Here is a 4,822-nt window from a genome sequence, read left to right on the forward strand (position 1 = left end):
GGAAGGGGAGTGTCCTTCGGTCGGAGTCGTGACAGGCTGGTTCACTCAAGGACATTAAGAGACTTGTCCCGAAGCCACTCCTGTTGTAACGGTTTTCTTTAGGTGAAGTAGAGGCGGACCAAAATGCAGCGTGGTTTCTTTGATTCATGTTTAATAACAAAAGATAAACACGAACACTACAAAAACAATAAACGTGGAAAACCAAAAACAGCCCTATCTGGTGCAAAACACAGAGACAGGAACAATCACCCACAAACACACAGTGAAACCCAGGCTACCTAAATATGGTTCCCAATCAGAGACAATGACTAACACCTGCCTCTGATTGAGAACCATATCAGGCTAGACATAGAAATAGACAAACAAGACATCCAACATAGAATGCCCACTCAGATCACACCCTGACCAACCCAAACATAGAAACATACAAAGCAAACTATGGTCAGGGTGTGACAGTACCCCCCCCCCCCCCCCAAGGTGCGGACTCCGGCCGCAAAACCTGAACCTATGATGTGGTTTTGTTCAGATGCGTGATCCTTCTTCAGCAGAACCATGAATTTGAGCTCTATGGTGCAATCCTGAGCCAAAACTTGGTAGCAGGAGAGAGGCATATTGACCGGGTACTTCCTGTTGTTAAATGTTGTCAATGTGTCTCCGACCATGCTACATTTAACTGGAAAACAATAGTGTTAATTTATACTTTCCTTGCCTTTTTTTAACGTTGTACTGTGACATTGTTTTGTTTTTTTGTTTTTTTATTGTTTCTGCTTACCTGCGTTGACTTCAGAAAACAAGTAGTGGATTTTGTTAACAATGTTGTCATCAAAGGGAGAAAGATCAGTCATAGACTCAATGGGCAGAGAACAGGGGAGGTTCACACCCAGTTCATACAGTGTCATCTGTGATTTAGATACACAAATCAGAAACAGTCAACCAAGAAGAGAAGTCTGGAGAAATAAAACAGCAGAAAATGCTATTGTGGGAAAAACAATGTTCCTCACCTTGGGTGTTTTCAGAATGACATCCAGGGTCCTTTCAGATGTTGCAACCACAGTGCATTGAATCTGTTTCTCACTATTTTTGTATTTTTGCATTGGAACCAGGTCAGCCAGGTAATATGGGATGTACCCAGGGATGAATTCAGACACGCTAGAAGAGAAAAGGTTACACAAATCAGAAGTTGTTCTTGATTTGTTCTGTAACATTATTCAGCTATCACTAGTAAATAACAAATGAGTAACCGTACATCCTAACATAGCGCCAAACAGCCTTGGGAACCTTGGGGAGTCTGTCCCAAGACAACCTCAGACGAACTGCAGGGCCTGGACCAACAAGACCAGTCTCAGCAGTGATAAAGGTGTTATAGGAAGGGATCAGTGGCAGCTAGTAGGCCGGTGACGACGACCGCCGAGCGCCACCCGAACAGGAGGGGGAGTCACCTTCGGTAGGAGTCGTGAGAGTAGCATGATTATCCACAATAGTAAGTCATCTGCAAAAAGGATCAACCAAGGATCAACCAAGGAAGATAAGAGGAGGACCTTACTGGAATAGGCATCCAGGTGGGGATGGCTTGACTGAAGTGGCAGCTCAATCTTCTAAATTTGGTGCTGAGCATCTTGACAGCAACATTGCAGGCAGCAGCACTAAAATGAAGGAATAGCAACTATGTTATTAAATCTGATTCCATAGATATTGAGAGAGATGTAATGACATGTACACTGAGGCAAAGTCAGGGGCGGTGCTCCTGGTCAGGGACATCATGTGAGAGTAGGTGAAGCTAGCCACCTGCAGATTTTTCTCTGTTTTCAGAATGCTAGCTAAAATGATCACCAGGACCATTGGGGGCTTTGTCTCAAACAGAACAATGCAGGCAAGCATGCAGAGCTCTGGGTGGAGAGCCTTGTCCATGAACAACTGCACAGCAACTTCCTGGACCTATTTCACAACAATAATGCAGAAATTTGAAGAAGTGCTCTATCGACAAAAACAATCGTAACAAAATATATAATTAACTAATGTTTCATAAGTTGCGATCAGTATGTGCTCATAATAAAGCCTGTTGAGTTGGTTATCACTAGTTCTGAGGTGGCCACATACACCCGTAGGTTAGGTTAACCTGCCCCACTGCCATTTAGCCCTTTACAGATCAATGTCCATCTGAGTCAGTTCTTTAATGAAAATTATCTGGAGAATCACGTGTTGTTTTATCCAACAAGTTATGTGTACCGTAATTGCTGGACTATTAAGCGCACCTGAATATAAACCGCACCCACTGAATTATTTAAAAATATGTATTTTGTACATAAATACGCTGCACATGTCTATAAGTCTCAGGTGCCTACCGGTACATTGAAACAAATGAACTTGGTCACTATCTTCCTCCTCCTGTGCACTGAAACCACTGAAGTCATCTCCTTCGGTGTCGGAGATGAATAGCCTCAGAATTGCTTCATCCGATGTTGGATCGTTTTCATTGTCGCTCTAGTCACTTTCATCCGGAGGCAAATACCCCGCTGAGCTCATGCTGCCCCTTTAACACGCAGCAGTCCAGCCTTTCGAAACCCGTTGATGATAGTGGATTTTTTGACAATGCTCCACGCTGTCAGGACCCACTGGCAGACTTGACCATAAGTTGCTCTTTGCATGCAGCCCGTTTTAGTGAAGGATTTCTCCCCACTTGTCATCCAAGACTCCCACTGAACAAGGAGCGCCACCTAAAATGCACGATTTACACTGATGTCGAGTGGCTGCAAATACTTTGGGCCATCTGCTTTTCTTCCCTTTGAAAGCCTTTGTTGTCTTTTTGCACTGAGTCAGTTCCTCACGCTGCTGTTTCCAATGTCTTATTATCGACTCATTAAGGCCAAGCTCCCGTGCAGCAGCTCTCTTTCCTTTTCCAACAGCCAGATCGATCGCCTTCAACTTGAAAGCTGCATCATATGCATTTCTCCGTGTCTTTGCCATGATGAGCGTGACAAAATTACTACCGTAATCAGAATGATGGGAAGTTTGAGTGCGCTCGATTTTACGTCACATTATGTGACGGTGCTCAGTTTTTTGGCGGCATGAATCTTGTGAAAGCGGGAAAAATCCATAAATTAGCCGCGTCATTGTATAAACCGCGAGGTTCAAAGCGTGGGAATAAAGTAGCGGCTTATAGTCCAGCAATTACGGTACTACAACCTTAATTTTTCTTTAAATATTACATTAGTTATTTTTCTCTATTTATCTGATAGACTGCATCCAATTTGTTGAGTAGAGAGTTGGAGGCTATTTTGTAAATGACATCGCCGAAGTTGAGGATCGGTAGGATGGTCAGTTTTACGAGGGTGTGTTTGGCAGCATGAGTGAGGGATGCTTTGTTGCGAAATAGGAAGCCGATTCTAGATTTAATTTTGGATTGGAGATGTTTAATGTGAGTCTGGAAGGAGTGTTTACAGTCTAACCAGACACCTAGGTATTTGTAGTTGTCCACATATTCTAAGTCAGAACCGTCCAGAGTAGTGATGCTGTGCGGGCAGCGATCGGTTGAAAAGCATGCATTTGGTTTAACTTGCATTTAAGAGCAGTTGGAGGCCACGAAAGGAGAGTTGTATGGCATTGAAGCTCGTCTGGAGGTTAGTTAACACAGTGTCCAAAGAGGGGCCAAAGGTATACAGAATGGTGTCGTCTGTGTAGAGATGGACCAAAGAATCACCAGCAGCAAGTCCGACATCATTGATGTATACAGAGAAGAGAGTCGGCCCTAGATTTGAACCCTGTGGCACCCCCATAGAGACTGCCAGAGGTCTGGACAACAAGCCCTCCGATTTGACACACTGAACTCTATCAGAGAAGTAGTTGGTGAACCAAGCAAGGCAGGCATTTGAGAAACCAAGGCTGTTGAGCTATATCCTTCCTGTTTGGCCCTGTCCGGGGGTGTCCTCGGATGGGGCCACAGTGTCTCCTGACCCCTCCTGTCTCAGCCTCCAGTATTTATGCTGCAGTAGTTTATGTGTCGGGGGGCTAGGGTCAGTATGTTATATCTGGAGTACTTCTCCTGTCCTATTCGGTGTCCTGTGTGAATCTAAGTGTACGTTCTCTAATTCTTTCCTTCTCTCTTTCTTTCTCTCTCTCGGAGGACCTGAGCCCTAGGACCATGCCCCAGGACAACCTGACATGATGACTCCTTGCTGTCCCCAGTCCACCTGGCCGTGCTGCTGCTCCAGTTTCAACTGTTCTGCCTTATTATTATTCGACCATGCTGTTCATTTATGAACATTTGAACATCTTGGCCATGTTCTGTTATAATCTCCACCCAGCACAGCCAGAAGAGGACTGGCCACCCCACATAGCCTGGTTCCTCTCTATGTTTCTTCCTAGGTTTTGGCCTTTCTAGGGAGTTTTTCCTAGCCACCGTGCTTCTACACCTGCATTGCTTGCTGTTTGGGGTTTTAGGCTGGGTTTCTGTACAGCACTTTGAGATATCAGCTGATGTACAAAGGGCTATATAAATACATTTGATTTGATTTGATTTGATTTGAGTCTGTCAATAAGAATGTTGTGATTGACAGAGTCGAAAGCCTTAGCCAGGTCGATGAATATGGCTGCACAGTAATGTCTCTTATCGATGGCGGTTATGATATCGTTTAGGACCTTGAGCGTGGCTGAGGTACACCCATGACCAGCTCTGAAAGCAGATTGCATAGCGGAGTGGGGATGCTTTAATAGTGTTATGCCCAGTCCTCAACCCTGATTGGTTTACATTCAAAATACATTTATTTGGGAAAAAAGGAGCAAAGTTGTACATTTGCCAACGATTCTAAAATCTTAGCTAGACAAG

At 44.4% G+C, this 4,822-nt stretch overlaps 1 long non-coding RNA gene across 1 annotated transcript; it reads right to left on the reverse strand.

Moving 5' to 3' along the window:
* Positions 1-521: 521 nt before the first annotated feature.
* Positions 522-1,116, reverse strand: LOC135561330 (uncharacterized). The gene is made up of 3 exons (XR_010459377.1): positions 1,002-1,116; positions 773-899; positions 522-673 (listed from the first exon to the last, which is right to left on the reverse strand). It is a non-coding gene; the product is annotated as an uncharacterized LOC135561330 (long non-coding RNA).
* Positions 1,117-4,822: the final 3,706 nt, after the last annotated feature.

Source organism: Oncorhynchus nerka, linkage group LG17 (genome assembly GCF_034236695.1).
Source record: "Oncorhynchus nerka isolate Pitt River linkage group LG17, Oner_Uvic_2.0, whole genome shotgun sequence".
Taxonomy (NCBI): domain Eukaryota; kingdom Metazoa; phylum Chordata; class Actinopteri; order Salmoniformes; family Salmonidae; genus Oncorhynchus; species Oncorhynchus nerka.